Source organism: Xyrauchen texanus, chromosome 42 (assembly GCF_025860055.1).
Source record: "Xyrauchen texanus isolate HMW12.3.18 chromosome 42, RBS_HiC_50CHRs, whole genome shotgun sequence".
Lineage (NCBI taxonomy): Eukaryota > Metazoa > Chordata > Actinopteri > Cypriniformes > Catostomidae > Xyrauchen > Xyrauchen texanus.
In genome coordinates, this window is record NC_068317.1 from 26468320 (window position 1) to 26486849 (window position 18530).

Sequence of the window (18530 nt, forward strand, 5' to 3'; positions counted from 1 at the left end):
TGAAGAAATTAGGACTTGTTCTTTCAGAATGTATGATGAATGAAATGAACGTTAAAAAGGGGCTATACAGTATCTGTGAAGAAAATGTTAAATATGGGCAATCAAAAATCAGATATTTTTTTTGCTCATTACACCAAATTCACAGTTGTCAGAATAGGCCTAAATTGCAATACAATACAATGCAAAGCAAAGTAATACAAAGCATTGCAATATAATATCAAACAATTAAAGGAATATTCTGGGTTCAGTTCAAGTTAAGTTAAATCGACAGCATTTGTGGCATAATGTTTTTTACCATAAAATACATTTAAAAAAATAATTTCTATTTTTCTTTTAAAAATAAAGAAATAAATCTGGGTTACATTGAGGCACTTACAATGGAAGTAAATGGAGATAATCTGCTAAATTTAAAATACTTATGGTTTCAAAAGTATAGCTGAAATATGTAAAAAAGAATATGCATGTTAACATTATATTGGTGTGATAAAAAGTTTTATCCAATTTTACAGTTGTGTTGCCATAACAACGTAAGGCTCTAAACTCTAAAATCCCAAAAGGGCTGTAAAACGATTTACAGCTCAAATAATAAGCAAGTTTTAACAGAAGAATTAATATAGTGCTTTTATAAAATTATGCTTCACATTTCTGCCTCCAAAAAATGGTCTCACTGTAACCTCGATTTTTTTACATTTTGTTTTTGGTAATCAACATTATGTCACAAATGCTGTAGATTAATCTTAACTTTTAAACAAGTGAAAAAAACATTCCACTGCCTAAGGAGAATTTGAGTTTTGGGCATAGAAAGTGAATATAAATAATAATTAAATATAATATTACCAAGTGCTATGTATTATTTGCAAATTTAACTCATCCCGGATTAAAACGATTTACATAAATATTGGTCCATTCTACTGTAACAACTTTCTTATGTCGCTATACCTGAAATCAAAAGAACCCAACAGTTGAGCGCGTGTCCTGAGTAAACATGCCTGCCATCAGAGAGGTAAAGTGAGTAGGCCTATATGTAGCCTACGCTGAAGACGCGCCGGCGCAGAACAGCAGCACCGTGTCAGAGAGGGAATTCTCATTAACCGCTGGGTTAAACAGCCAAAACCAAAGCTGTTTTAAAAGTTCATTATACAACAAAACGCGAAGACAACCACTTTTTAATACGAGCGGCGAGCAGCAGAGAATAATAAATGCCATCTCCCTCTTCCAGCAGGGCTCGTTCTGATGCTGTTGTGAAGTCAGACTGGCAAAGGTAGGACTCAATATTTCACTGTGTCGCACCATATACACGCACTTTAAATCATGTGATGCGTTCATTCCATTTACGGCTTTATAATACTGCACTGCGCAGTGCTCGTTCACAGTACACTGTATACAGAAGCACATCGTTGCAGTTAATGCTGTTCATATCATTCTAAACATGTAAGATTGTTTATCAATCAGTCATTCGCTGTTTTGAACACCTGGGTAGATATGGCATGGAATATATTTTGTGACAAGATATTCTGTGGAATTTGTGTCAACAAGACTCAATGTAATTTAAACATTTAACATTTAATTCCTTCCATTTTCATATGAAATGATTATTTCTCCTTAATTTTCTCATTTGTTAAACCTCTCTTTGCTGCATGTATCTTCTCTGAGTTTAGGCCTATATACATATTATGTCAATTACATTCTGGAAATTAAATTATTAATTTATGTAAATTAATATCTGGAAAAACTCTTAGATAAAAATTCTCTCATAATTTACTCACCCTCATGCCATCACAGATGTGTATGACTTTCTTCTGGTGATCACAAACAAAGATTTTTAGAAGAATATTGAATCTCTGTTGGTCCTCACAATGCAAGTAAATAAGTACCAAAATTGTTAAGCTCCAAAACTCCTGTGGTTAAATCCATATCTTCAGTAGTGGTTTGATGAGTGTGGGTGAGAAACAGATACATTTTTAAGTCTCTTTTAAGTATAAATCTCCACTTTAAGTTTCACATTCTTCTCCTTTTCTTTTTGGCAATTCACAATCTTCGTGCATATCACCACCTACTGGGCAGAGAGGAGAATTTATAGGAATAAAGTACTTAAAATGTATCTGTTTCTCACCCACACCTATCAGAAGATATAGATTTAACCACTGGAGTCTAATGGATTAATTTTATTACATGCATTTTGGAGCTTCAAAAATTTGGTACCCCTTCACTTGCATTGTATTGACCTTCAGTACCCCTTCACTTGCATTGTATTGACCTTCAGTACCCCTTCACTTGCATTGTATTGACCTTCAGAGCTGAAATATTCTTCTAAAAATCTATTTTTTTTCTGGGATGGCATAAGGGTGAGTAACTGATGAGAGAATTATTTATTTTTTTGCTGAACTATCCCTTTAAATGACTAATTAGTACATTGCTGATTATTTTTTTCATCCCCTTTTCTCCCCAATTTGGAATGCCCACTACTTAGTAGGTCCTTGTGGTGGTGCGGTTACTCACCTCAATCCAGATGGCAGAGGACAAGTCTCAGTTGCCTCCACTTCTGAGACAGTCAATCTGCACATCTTATCACGTGGCTCATTGTGCATGACACCGCAGAGACTCCCAGCATGTGAAGACTCATGCTACTCTCCACGATCCACACACAACTTACCATGCACCCCGTTGAGAGCGAGAACAACTAATCGCTACCACGAGGAGGTTGCCCCATGTGACTCCCCTCCCAAGCATCTGGGCCAATTTGCTTGCTTAGGAGACCTGGCCTGGCACTCAACACACCCCGAATTCGAACTCAAGACACCAGGGGTGGTAGTCTGCGCCAATACTTGCTGAGCTACTCAGGCCACATACATTGGTCATTTTAAAGTTTGAAGTCATTTTTATGGAGCAGGAATTTAATACAAATGTATAATTGTAACAACTAGTCATGAACTCAAGCCCTTGGCAGATAAACAGATTACATTTAGACTATTATAATAAATGGAAAAATAAATTACATTCAGATTTTTAACCAAAAGTTTCACAGTTGGTACATGGAACAATGTAAACAGTCCTGGCAGGCCTGAAAACGCTTCAGTAGAGTACACTTTAGAGAGGTCAAATGGCGTTTGGGTTGCTGTTTGAAAATAGATAACTCCAACAGTCTTCACTCTTCATACAGTATGTTACTTCATTGATGCCATCCATTATATATTTTCCTTTTCACTGTTTACCTCTGTTTGGCTGTCTTCATCATGTTTATGGTCTATAACTCTCTTGAAAAGACCTTGATGGATTTATGATAGACTTTTGATGAAGTTTGTGAAAAAGACACAAAGAAAAGGAAAAAAACTATTTCGATTTGAAGTCCACTTTAAGAAAACACCTCTGAAATACAAAACAGTACCATGCTTGAGCAGGGGCAACCATCAAAAAGATGATCACTAGCGACATCCAGTGGTTTTGTTGTAAACTTGCACTTGCATATTTAATGAATTCACTTCTATTTCTTTCAGTTCAACAAATGAATGGGATAATGCCACAAAAAATTCACAAGGAATTCTACAAATATCTCACAGTGGAGGTAAGATGCCAAATAAAAGCCATCTACAGTGATCTGCCTAATAATGACAAGTTACTATTTAATGAACATGAAGCTCATACACAACAAACAAGTGAAGAACGACAGCTGGCACATCAGGAACCTATCTGATGGCTCAAAATTTTCCTTATATGTGAATTTAGAAATGTGAGTGAATTAAACATATTTTGCCCTATCGGACAGAAAACACGTTGGGTTCAATATAAAAAGTGTGGAATTGTCAAAGTAGATTAAACAAGTGTATTCTGTAGATATTAAAGTTAAGATTTTTGATAATGAGAGCTGAAAGCAATGAAGGCTGTTCAATCATGGGCTATTATCAGAAATAAGCTCCATAATAATATTGTAATTGGCCTCATCTAAAATAGGAGCATCGTCAACCTGCCAAGGGTGTGAAATGAACCTCTGTGTCCTATCTGTCCATTTATACTTTTTATCACTGTGTGAGGAATACAAATAGACAGCAATTAAAGCCACTTATGGATTTGCAAACAAACCTCCCACACCGCAATGATTGGGCAGTCTTTGTTGGCTGCATTGAGAGTGCAGTGATTACACTTCTACATCAGTAAGTATCTGATGTGGGTAGAGGAAGAAAGGCACCCACTCGGGTAGTCCTCTGCTGCAGAGGGAGGTGTTCTACTGCAGTCTACTGTGTGTGGGTTGAAGTGAGATCCTAGTGCCTCTACAGGGGTCAAAATCAATGCTTTTACAGCCCAGAATTACAGCGTTACTCATCACTCTGAGTTCTGGTCTAAAGGCACAGAATCCCTTCATAGTTAACAGAATAACTTGCTGATGGATTGCAAAAAATTGCATATATTTGGCCTATCAAGACTATATCTAAGTGAGCCTCTTAATGTTTTATACAAATAAGAAAGTCATATATTCTTCTGTATATATCAATGAATATTGTCATTCAGGGATGCATTGTTTAGTTATTGAATGCATTTTATATGCATTGCATTTTTTATTATAGTTTTAGAGCACACTGTACCTTTCAGCTTGATATTAGAATGGCACACATTTCCTACTGAATGCTATAAAACTTTTCTTTGTGCATTTTCCACATGAACGACACTGGGGAATTGTTGGGATGGTTTGAGCCTGGCAGCTAAAGCATATCTCATCATATACAGAGTGGGAGCCATCCATTAAAGAACCCAACTGCTGGAAAAGAAAACTGAATAAATAAATAAAATAAGTAAGAAAGAAATATCTTCAGTCAATCTGTCAAAGTCACTATCATATGTCTAGTAGTCAATCAACCCTCACTTTACATGCAGGAAAAACACTAACCAAAACAGGGACAGATTTCTCATGATGGACAGGTTTCCCCTCCCTGTGTCTAAAAGCCTCATTTTCTTTTAAATCTGTGTTTCTATTTTCAGTGTTTGCAATGCAGCACCGTATTGACATTTCATTCTGGTTAGGGATTGCTAAAACTCTAATCTAAAATATTAAACTTCTGCAATTAATTAATTAAATAATTAATTCCAAACCAGTTAACAAACTCCATAAAAACTAAAGTTCCGTCATGCCTTAGATGCAATTTGCTTGTAAGGTTCATAATGTTTTAAGGAATTTAATTAATTTAAATGTTCTCCCATTGACATATATATCATTATGATAAAATGTTCAGCTTTCAAAAACAGCGAGATGCAGCACAATGGCCAAGATGTCCATCTGACACATCTACATCGAGAACACGTCTGATGCGAACGGCTTCTTAATGCACAGCTGACTTAAAACAAGATGTGTGCTGAGTTTCATGATAACGGCAATGCGGCTTTGATGCTGCCTTTGATTTTCACAGTACAAAAGCTAAACCTATCTAAAACTTCAAAGGCATATTCTGGGTTTAATACAAGTAAAGCTTAAATGACAGCATTTGTAGCATATTGTTGATAAAAAAAAATTCAGACTTTCGTTAAAAAATAAAAAAAATTATGTTACAGTGATGCAATTTAATTTAGTTCCTTCAGATTAAGTCAGTTTCATTGAACAATGTACTACAGTAGTTTTACCTCAACTTCATTAGGTTCATCAAGCTCAATTTAATAATGTTTAATGTAATGAATTTTCTTACGTTTGTCCAACTTATTTATTTTAATTAATCATTAGTATATGCCACGTGAGCAAGTGTAAGAAGTAAGAACATTGAAACTGTTGCACTGTAAATTTGATAGTGAATGCTTATGGAGCTAAGCAGCACCAAATAAATTATCAATTGAATGTGAATGGCCATCCTCAACTTAAGCACATGTGCCAATCTTCCACACAATAGTAACCCCTAAAACTTCAGCCTAACAGACAATCTTTTTAAATTCCAATATTTAAACAGAACATTGAATATTCCCATACCAAGCATTGTAAATGGAAATCATCTGCCCATTTTCATCAATGCTCCAAAAAGTATTCATGTAGCCCCAACTCAAAAGGATTAGTAAACTTTAATTTTACAAATGTAATTGCATAGAATGCAATGAAATCAAGTTGTGACAAAAATTAAGAATTGTGTTGCTTTAGGTCATTATAATTAAAGGGTCAGTTCACCCAATAATGAATATTATCCCCTAATTTACTTACCCTCAAGCCACCCTAGGTGTATTTGACTTTCTTTTTTCAGATAAACACAATCAGATTTGTATAAAAAAAAATATCCCAGCTCTTCCAAGTTTTATAATGGGAGTGAATGGTACCTTAGATTTTGAAGCCCCAAAAAGTGCATCCATACGGCTCCAGGGTGTTAATAAAGGCCTTCTGAAGAAAGTGATGCGTTTTTGTAAGATTTATACAAAAACGGCATATTTATAACTTTATAAACTATAATCACTGGCTTCCTCTATCCTCTGCACTTCCGCATTCGTTACTTCTCACCGGAGATTACGCTACGCCTACGTCATATGCCGGAACTCGATTCTCTTTTGATGTGCGGACGGCCGTTACTGGAAGCCAGTGATTATAGTTTATAAAGTTATAGATATGGATATATTTCTAACAAAAGCACATTGCTTCGCTTCAGAAGGCCTTTATTAACCCCCTGGTGCCGTATGGATTACTTTTTTGATGGATGCACTTTTTTTGGGCTTTAAAATCTAAGGTACCATTCAATCCCATTATAAAGCTTGGAAGAGCCAGGATATTTTTTTATATAACTCTGTGTTTGGCTGAAAGAAGAAACCTGGGATGGCTTGAGGGTGTGTAATGTATGGGATAATTGTAATTTTTGGGCGAACTAACCCTTTAAGTAATCTGAACCTTCAAAAATCCTTTGTTTTTTAGTGTGTTAACATGCATATTGTCTTAGCGTTTACGTATTGGCCCCATCACTTCCATTGTAAATGTCACACTGTCTCCCTGATTTTTGCTTTTTATTTTTAAGAAAAGGAGGGACAAGCTGAAATTATTTTTTAAATGCTGTCAATAAAGCTTAACTTGCATTGAAATATTCCTATTCTTTAGCTGCATTGCAAGTACTGCTATTTCTTTTACAAAATGATAATCTCATTTTAAATGGTATGTCATCCTGAATTTTTTTCTTTTTATGTGTGTACTCCATGGCAATTTTTAATTTTTTTCATCTGATTTCTCTCCCTTTGGTCAATATTTTAAGGCATTTGGAAGCATTATAATCTGCTTTTTACTGCTTATTTAAAGTTTTCATAAATCGCTCATTCGTGCAGTCAAATCTGTATTCATCTCAAAATGCCCCAATCAATAAGTCCTAGAAGCTCTTAATTACTTTTTGGGAGGCAGAGACTCACAAAGAAGCTTTTCGTACAGTGTTCTTGTCAGTGGGGTCAAAGAACTTGATTTCACTGGAGGAGTGCAGCAGAGTCTTTAGTCCCTCCATGATGTGGCAATGTTTTCTGCTGTCCGTAGGGATCAGGGTTATGAGGGACTGTGCTGAATTAGCTTTTGTTGTTAAATGCCTGTAATTAAATGCTTGGTCATCCTCCCCATGGAGACATCCTTATTAATCTGAAGGGCTGAGGCTGACACAGGGCTGCGTAAATGAAACAGTTGTTTGCCGTGCCAATCAGCGACCAAGCCGTCTGCAAATATATGCAAGTTGCAATAGATACCTTGTTGAGATCAGTCTGGAGAAGAGAATCATAGAGGGGCTTTGGTTAGAAATATCAATCAAAAAGAGAAGCGTACTTGACATAACTTCTGTTCTGGGTTGCTCTTGAAACAGAATTATGATTTTCTGTATAATTGCTTTTTTGTGATGCGGAACAGGCAATTGTCAATTGGGTGTTTATTCATTTAGCTCAGATTTCCACTTTATAAAGCTAACTCCATGTGCCAGAAAAATTTATATAGTGTAAATAACAGGGCAATAGTTATAGGGCACAATTTGTCAACTTATACAAATACTTTAAGACAGCAAGATGCTTTAAGTAACGAATTAAGACGATGCTTATTCAAAATAACCACTTAAGAAAAGGGAGCCTCATTTCATGTTCATTTCAATCACATTTTACTTTTGACATTGCATTGCATCATTACCTACAAGTAGTCTATATTCAAATTAATTTCCATTGTGGTTGGATCAGTCAATGTGAGCAAACTTTGGACATTTTTCATTGCAAATCTATTCCCCTCACTATGTGCTTAATAGGGGCATTAAGCCCCTGCAATAGGGAGGCTTTTTACCCCAAATAATAACCTTTCACTTAGTGGACAGTTATTGATATAGATATATAATGCTTTAAAATATTAAATGGAGAGAAATCAGATGAAAAAGAATGAAACATTGCCATGGAGTGATACACTCATGAAAACAAAACAAAAACAAAACAAAATACAGGATGACATACCATTTAAAACGAGATTAGCAGTACTTGCAATGCAGCTAAAGAATAGGAATATTTCAATACAAGTTGAGCTTTATTGACAGCATTTGTAGCAAAAAATAATTTCAGCAATATTTTTCAAAAAAGATTACAAGTGAGATTAAATGGCCTCAAACCTTTAGACTTAACACACAAAAATCTCATGGATCAGGAACATTTTGCAGTGTATAGTAACAAACAGGTTTTAAGGAAAGTGCTGTGGTAGTTTTTGTTGCTATTTAGTGTTTTGGGGGGAAATCAAATCAAAGGAGCCTTTTACCCCAAGGAGCCTTTAGCCCCGTTGAACCCTACATGTCTTTTTGCTGTGAGATCTTTGCTGATTTTGCTGTTGAACATTTTTACTGTAACTGATATTGCGTGCATATATATTTATATACCCACCACAATAAAAAAATAAAAATAGATTTGAAAAACTGAAATAAAATTCTTCACTTTTTTAAACAACAATATAATCTTTAGTGCATAAAAATGATATTGTTGAGAAGTTGTTGTCATGGCCAAACACCCTAAGATTTGGAATATCTGAAAAGTCCAGGCTGTCCTCTTAAGATACCCCAAGATTTACTACTATGGCATGTATGGGCTAGAAATGTAAATAAAAGTAATGTACAAAAATGAATTGCTGGGTCTCAGGAGGATCATGACCTTTAAAGCTTAATCTTTCACATATGAATAAACAAACACATAAAATAAAATACATTTGAGATTTTGTTTATTGGTTTAAAAAACTGCTCCATTAAATGAATAAATAGAATTGTATGATTATTATTTCATAGGCTTTATAGGGCTAAAATTACCAGGTGGTTAGAAGTAATTGAAAAAAATTGCAAACAAAACAAGTTAGTTCTGGAAAAAGTCTAGTGCATAATTTGTTCCAGATGCCACTTTGTTTTATATTTTGTTTGCTAATTCAGTGACATGATAAAATGTCATTTATTTTAAAGTGTGGCTGACATAGGTGTCTCATTCATTATCATCAACCATCATAATGTACCTGATAAGTTGCTATAACATCAGTAGAGCCTATTCTCAGTCAACCTAATGTCTTCACTTGTAGGGCAAGATTAGGAACTGGGAAACAAAAACAAACTCAGGCATGGCTGGGACATGGCATGGGGCAGGCTCAGGCGTGGCTGGGACATGGCATGGGGCAGGCTCAGGCGTGGCTGGGACATGGCATGGGGCAGGCTCAGTCATGGAAGCCAGGATCTGGATAGGGATCGAGAGGAGGACTTTCTGAAGCCAGAGGATCTAGCGTTATCCTCACGTATTCCTTTAATGTGTAGTATCCAGTAAATCTCTCCACCGGTGAGCTAATAGTCCAATCCGGTAAATAGACTCAAGATGGGAGTCTGCAAATCCTGTGAAGCTGGGAATGGCACTGAAGGGAGTATTCCCTTATGGGTATTTTCCACCAGCTCCATTTGGCCAGTTGTTCCGTAAGGTTTGAAGGATGTCATGATAGCAGGATCTAGATGCAGCTTAAATTTAATAGCAAATAAATCCAATACACGGTAAACACGGTAAAGACTAGGAAGTGGGTAACAAAAACAAAAGTTACATCCAAGATAGCAACCAGTACATGAACTGAAAACAAGAACTGACAGACACTGAGCAGAAATCAGATCATTATAGACACAAATGCTAATGAGGAAATGGAACACGGGTGAGAACAATAGGGAACAGCTGATAGAGATGAAGGCAGTGCATGTTGGGAAGTGTAGTCTGGGGAAAACAGAAGACAGGGGATAAACACAAGGAAACACAACAGTAGATCATGACACATACATATGCTGTGCTTTTAATAGATACCCATATTAAAACACTCATGGAATAGTGCATAAATCAACTGTTCAGCTAACAGGTATCCCCTGTAATTTATCTCTCCATCAAAAATCTGTGTCATAGCCAAGGGTTTTCTAATAAAAGCTTGCACTGTCTTAACAAAAGAGAAGACATTTCTGCTTCTCAGGTAATGAGACTTCTTTGTGTGGCTGTTCTCAGTGATGTTCATAAAAATAAGTGAATGCTTCTGGTGGAGGAGAGAGAGAGAGAGAGAGAGAGAGAGAGAGAGAGAGAGAGAGAGAGACATGTGAACAGTGAAAAGCCCTGCCTATGGGTTCTTTCATATTTCCTGAATGATCTCCATTAATATTGAGTTTAATGCTTCATTAACCCAGTGCCTTTTATATGGAAAAACTGGATGATTAAAGTGCTCCATAGAGCATCTGTCTTGAAGCTATGGAGACGTTTAAAAGAATCACGAGATGGATGAATAAGTATCAGAACTGCAGCTCAGTGAATAGCAACAACCTATTAGATGGAGCGAGAGAGAGCCACTGTTCTTACTCATCCGATACATCATATACTGTTGTAGTCTGCTTTGATGCTGGTCTACGTTATGTGTCTGGAACATTCTGCAGGCTCAATGGAGACCGGGCCTTCAAGATCATACAGTATCTTTACAGAGGTATCAACAGAGTATTTATCTCCTAGAGCTGTAGGACATTATTTATGTTAAATTGTGTGCTTTATTAGTGTTAAAATTGTCTCGACCAATGGTGTGAGTTTTGGCCGTGACTATAAAATGTATACAACCAATGGAAAATGGGGGAATCTGTTTGAAAACATTGATTATACTCAGCAGCATGGTGCTAAATTATAAGATAATTTTTTATTTTAACAGAACTGATTCTTGCAAAAAGTGTTTACATAGACTTTAAATTAAGATATTGTATTAATTCAATAATTTTTAAGACAATGCCACTGTAAAGGGATTCATGGAAAGGAGGAGGCAAGAACCAACTTGACAATATTAATTATATTTAATTAAGAACTTAAATGAAAAGACACAAACACACACATATGACGGACAGCTGCCCATAAACGCTCTCTCTCTCTGTCGCACCACCATCCGCAGTCAGCCTTTATCCTTCTCGGAGGCTTGATTAGCCTGATAAGGGGCCGGGTGTGTAGAATCACGGCCCTGCCCTGCCCTCTGCTCTGTCACAGCCACTAATAACATAAAAACTCAACTACACATTTTAACATCAACAACAACCATCTATTAATTACTCTTATTTAAGTCTTACAGGCCTTACATAGCAACCGTTCTTGATTTATTTTCAATCTCACATGATGATATGAATGAATAGCAGTCCAGTTTTTTTTACCAACAATAACCAGCTGAGTCATTCATTGAGGTGGTACGTTTCGTGCTGTAGATTCAAGAGAACTGACTCGTCAGTGTCATTTGTTTGGGAATCAGGCTGTATGTTTTACATTGTAGATTCAAAAGAACTAACTCATGGGAGTCATTCGTTGAGGAATCTGACTACACCGGTTGCGCTGCATGTTTCCTGCTGTAGATTCAAAAGAACCGACTCGTAAGAGTCATTTGTTTGAGAATCGTCACGCTGTATGTTTCGCACTGTACATTCAAAAGAACTAGCTCGCGAGTCACTCGTTCAGGAATCAGCTGCTGATTAAATAGCCGTGCTTTATTGATCCTTTTATGGCTTGGCACAAATATAAAAAAAAAGCATGTTGAAGACAGGGCATACATTTCTCATGTAGCATATTGCAAAGGATAAAGCTCACAAGTTGCTTTGAAGTTTATTTTTGTTATTTTGCATTTTAATACATGCTGCTTTTTTAGAAGCTATAATAAAGACATTTTTGCCCACAAAATAATCTTCTTTTAAGGGGTATTTAGAAGTATTTTATTCCTTTTAGAATTTAGTTTTATTACTTTGTTATATTGTCTCCTCTTGATAATTTTGGAATGTCCTTGTAAGAAATTATGTGGTATTTTACTGTAACAGAGTTCAGATTTATTTGTCATCAGTGTTAACTCAATATAGGTCAGTCGGGTCCTTGGTGTGTTTCTGAACAGTAAAACTGTAGAATAAGCTTTTCATGTTCATTGATGCATCATACACAGAACATGCTTGTATCTAGTAACAAAATTACCAGGATCATGAATCATATTCTTGAGCTCACATGTTAAAGTTGTTCACCCAAAAATGAAAATTCTCTCATCATTTACTCACCCTCATGCCAATCCAGATGTGTATAACTTTCTTTCTTCTGCAGAACACAAACAAGATTTCTCAGATGTCTCAGCTCTGTAGGTCCTCACAGGGCAAGTGAATGGTGACCAGAACTCAGAAGGTTCAAATAGGACATAAAGACAGCATAAAAGTAATACATAAGACTCCAGTTGTCTTTTGTAGTGATATGATAGGTGTAGTTAAGAAATAGATCAATATTTAAGTTATTTTTACTGTAAATATACACTTTCAATCTCACTTCAACATTCTGTAACTTTCACTTTCACATTCAGCCTACTGATTGGGGCTTGTCAAAGGTGGAGGTTTATAGTGATTTATAGTACCCTGGAAATAGTTTTAAAAAATTAATTACCACAGCTGTGAGGGGGTTTCAGTTACAGCTACTTAGAGAGTGACTGTTTATTTGGTATCTTCTCACATTTGTCTTAATCCACCGCTTTGTAATATTTTATATTTTTTTTAACTTCTGGAAAGTCATTCAAATGTAATAGTGGATTTTTTATTATGCTTTTGGAGCAAATGGATAAGTGGAAATAATATTGGCTGTGGTCTCCCATTCAACGCTGTTTACCCTGCAATCGTTTACTTCCATGTTCCAAAACCTGGAGTGTAAAAAAGGTCTATAGTGTAAATATTATTGTACAATAAATACATCAGTAAAATAACTCAAATAAAAAAAAATTAAGACAAATTTTAAATTAAATTATTTGCTTTGACCAAAGGCGGATCCTGGCACATGTTAAACAGGCATCGCGCAGGGCAGCATGGGGCGTGTGCTAGCGCTCCCTCTGCAGACATTAGAGATGCAGCAAATATGAACAGTTTAGTTCTCTGTTCTGCTCACCCCTCTCATAAAAAAGGAACTTGTAATCTTGTGGATTATGTTTCAGTGGCTCCATGTGCTTTACTTTGCCTCCCGATCTCACTTCGACTGTTATCTGTTGACATCACTGAAACAAGAGAACCGAACTGCCCACAGAAAAAGCTTTACCTGCTGAAAGCCAAACGTGGTGAACAGTAAAATGCAGTGTCCTACAGTACAGGTCAAGTTAATTAAATCACAAAATATAATGTGTCCAGTAACTCCAGCACTGCTGTACATTTGTGATTTTTCTTGGTTTATTGGAGTCTTTCAGTATTTGAACTTGAACCATTTCTCGCTGCCTGGTGACATTCACAGTAGGCTAACAGCAGGCAGTCCTGTGATAACAGTAGTACAGTTTTGTATTATACTGTATTGGTGGTCCGTCACAGTTAGCAAGGACAGCTGAGTCTTAAAAAATAATATATTTTAAAAATGATATAAAATTAACAGTTGTGTTTGATAAATTTAACTTAATTTGTGCATAATACATATAGGTATGAACTCAACTCTCTTGTGAATGTGCGGAACGCCGTTACCAGAAGCCAGTAATTATAAAGTTATAAATATGGTTATTTTTCTTACAAAAATGCATTGATTTGCTTCAGAAGACCTTTATTAAACCCCTGGAGCCGTATGGATTACTTTTTTGATGGATGGATGCACTTTTTGGGGCTTCAAAATCTAAGGTACCATTCACTCCCATTATAAAGCTTGGAAGAGCCGGGATATTTTTTATATAACTCTGATTGTGTTTGGCTGAAAGAAGAAAGTCATATACTCCCAGGATGGCTTGAGGATGAGTTAATTATGGGATAATTAAGGAAAGTCCGGTGAGAGTTTTTGATGCTATTTTGAGTTTTGGGAGAAAATAAATTAAATGTGCTTTTAACCCCAGGGGAACTTTATACTAAAAAGAGACGCTCCAACCAGGGGTGGTTCTGCGTGCCATAATGACGACATCCCTAAACACCACCAGTGATTTTAGTCATGTTACAGTAGCTGCAGTGATGGTAAAGTGATTGTGTGCCCCCCTACTATTAATTTCAAATGCCCCCTTATGTTATTCATCCAGGCACCATCACTGTATACAGCTCTGCCACATTACCCTGTCACATATATGCCAGCACTGTAATTTATTCTCTCCAAGATTAACCTGAACATCTGAGGGGGTTGAAGCAGGGGAGATGATTTCTTACTACATTTTTATTAATGTTTTGAAGTGAAAAAATGAATCCCCATAAGACTTTATCACAGCTGTCTGACGCTTTAATAAAGTGTATGAGGTGTGTTATTAAATAAGACATTTCATAACTGAAAAGACCAAGTGACAAAGCTTTTGAGGAAAGGTCACAGTTATTTTAATTATACAGTGTTGCGGTACATCAAGAAGAAGTCATGAAATTGTGAGCTTTTAATTTTATTCTGTTATCAAAAATGCAACTGTGTAACCTGCTATTTAGCTGAACATGATTCATTTATGGACAGTGGTTCCACGTGATTGAAACAAGTTCTCTTAACAAAATGGAATCAATTTAAACACAATAAAATGGACCATGTAAATATAACTTGAATGAATGGTGTTTGTTTAACTTAAATGAATGGTGTTCGTTTAACATGGATCAGTTATGTTCTACTACATTTAAGCCTTCTAATCTAGTTTAGCCTACATGTTTATATCACGTTAGATGAAGTAGATTAGGTCAAGTTACTAGAACTAGGTATAATGCCAGTTATAAATATCAATTCTATTTTCTCATTCTTCAGTGAGTGTCAAACGAGACTACAGAGGCAGCACATGGTATGAAACTACTCCATTTATTGGACAGAAGTTCTGAAGTCTGTTGTATATACCACATTCAAAGCTTAAAGTTATATGTAACTTTTTTGTTAAAAAATAATAATGTTATTAATAAGGGAGTGCAACAAAAATCGATCTTCCAAACCATGTATTTACTTTACTCAAATACACTTTGATAAACCCATAATAATGGTAACATATTCTAAATATTTTAGAGCTGCCGGGATGGATTTCGTGGGAAATTGCATACAAATGTAATTCGTCCATGAGTGTTGACGTCATATCCATACACAGAGAAAATAAGATCCGGCTACTGGAGTGCGTGTGAGGGAGTATCATGAAGCTGAAAGTTTGTTGTCTAAACGAATGAGTAAAATTAACCATGGATCATTGAAAACGGCAAACCTCCAGGAAATCACTTTGTAAAAACAAAGAAAACCAGAACAGAGCAGAGTCCACAAGCAAAAAGGGAAAGCGACAGAGTCCGCTCAGATGACATGTTTTCAGATATTCCTCTTTTCTTTTCTTTCGTTATTTATCTGTCCATTCACTCTGATAAGATGTCCTGCATTCATGTGTACACTGATGCCTCAAACTACTTTCATCCGCACAGAGGAGCAGAGCCCAACCACAACCAAAACAATGTTCTTCCACAAGACACATGCAGTTTTATTTTTTAACCGCTAGAGGGACAAAAGTTACATAGTGTAGCTTTAAGGGATTACTGGTTCAGTACAAGTTAAAGGAATAGTTCATCAAAACTTGTTTTTATATTGTTTTGAAATTGTTTTGGTTTGTGAACGGCACTTGGTCTGTGGTCTAAGCAAGTTTCTCTTGTATACAGTGACGCGCTTCCTGCCTCCTCTACGTGATGCGTGACCTTACTAACGAGCTTAAGTCATCCCTCTCATGAGCGTGTCACAGAGATGTAGGGGCGTGAACATTTGTAGTTAAAAAGTTTATAATTATTGTTTTGTTTCTAAAAATAATAAATCGTTTTGGTTCAGAAGAACTTTATTTGTCGAGTCGAGTGGATCATTTTGATGCACCCTAAATATGCATTTTGGATCGTCAAAAAATGGAGTACATTCACTGAATAGTTTCAAGGAGGAGGCCTGAATTGAAATCCTAAAAATCTTAAATTCTGTTTTGATGAAGAAAGAAACTCGTAAATTATAAGCAAATTTTCATTTTTGGGTGAACTATTCCTTTAAGCTTAATTGAAAACATTTCATGTTGCTTACCACAAAATTATTTTGACTCATCCTTCCTTTTCTTTAAGTTAGGCACTTACAATGAAAGTAAGTAAGTAATAAGTGGACTCATTTTTGGTCAATTGACTGCTTTTACTTTTACAAGATTCAAAACGTAAGTCTCAAGTATGCATATCTTGTTTTTATTTTATAAATTAAAAGAAATTATTTTGGTCCAATCAAAATATGCAATTACTTATGTTTAATTAACCACAACTCAAAATGTAAAGTTCTGCAAACTTAATTAATATATTTATACAACTTAAAAAACATGTGTTTTTAAAATCAAGAATATGCTTTGTATTAAAGTATTTTTTTAAGCCAGGTTAACTTCAATTATATAATTTTAGGTGACTTGAAATGTGCTAGCAGTATTACTTAAAAATAAATTCTCTCTTCATTTACTCACCCTCGGGACATGTATGGCTTACTTTCTTCTGCAGAACACAAATGAAGATTTTAGAAAAATATCTCAGTTCTGTAGGTCCATACAATGCAAGTGAATTGTTACCAGAACTTTGAAGCTCCAAAACTGCAGAATAAAAGTAATCCATAAGACTCATTAAATCCATAACTTCAGATACAATAAACAGAACAATAGATCAATATTTAAGTCCTTTTTTATTGCAAATCTCCACTTTCACTTTCATATGTGAAAGTGAAACTAAACAGGCTTTCAGATATAAATGTGAAAGTGGAGATTTATAGTAATAAAGGACATAAATATTGATCGGTTTCTCACTCACACTAATTATATCACTATAATAGAAGACATGGATTTAACAACTGGAGTTGTATGGATTACTTTTATGCTGTTTTTAACTGCTTTTTGAAGCTTCAAATTTCTGACACCCATTCACTTGCATGGCCTAACAGAGCTGAAACACTCTTATAAATATTTGTTTGTGATCTGCAGATTAAAGTCATACACATCTTGAATGGCATGAATCGGAATCAGAATCAGATTTATTGCCAAGTATGCTTACACATACAAGGAATATATATACACAAACATACATACCCGTACACACATACGTAGTGCAAATCTACATACAAATCTGTTATATACAGTGCTTGGGAATGTAATGGCCGAAGAGGTTGGATGTGTTGGACAAATATAAGAAGACTAAACTGTGTATTGCACATAATTATTGCTCAATGTGCCGATTTTAACTGTTCATGAGATGGATAGCCTGAGGGGAAAAACTGTTCCTGTGCCTGACGGTTCTGGTGCTCAGATCTCTGAAACCTCGACCAGAAGGCAACTAAAAGAATTTTCATTTTTGGGTGAGGTATTCCTTTAAGTTTCAAAAATGCTTAAATGATTTCGAAATATGTGAATAAAGTAATTTACCCCGCATGTTTTGAAGAAGCTTGAGGCATCTTCTCTCAGCAGCACAGGAAGTGCATGAAGCACAGTGGTTCGACTTGTGTGGACACTATGTTGATCCTGAAAGTACATTTGTAATCTAATGTTAAGTGTTGAACATGTTGAATGCGTTATTCAGCCTAAACATTGTGCATTATCTAAAACTCTTCAATTTGCAACCCAAATTAATAGCTTTTATAACCTTCACAATAGTCTGAAGATAGGAAAGCTAAGGCCAAGATATAATCTGTAGACAATTTTGGCTCTTTCTAAGCAGATTTTTGGGAATTAAACAGAGTAAAATGTGTTAAATTAGCCTGAGAGTACTGTACACCTAATGGTTGCTAAAAGCATCACACAATTAGCCAAACTATTTCAGAAATAACATGCAAGTGATGGGGAATTTGTAGAACTTGTAAGAAATGAGAAATGTTGCAATTCTGTTTTGATTCTTTTGTGAGTTTTCTGAACGCGCAGATTCTGTCTGGGCTAATAACATAAACATATTCATAACAACAACATAACATGTGAATACAAGAGGGCAAAGAAACACAGACATTGGACAATAGATAATTGGAAAAGAGTGTTATGGATCTTAACCCCAATGAGCTTTTGTGGGATCAGCTAGACTTTAAGGTGCGTGAGAAGTGCCCGACAAGAAGGCCACATGTATGGCAAGTGCTGCTGGAAGAATATCTGGACAAACTGACAGCTAGATTGCAAACGATCT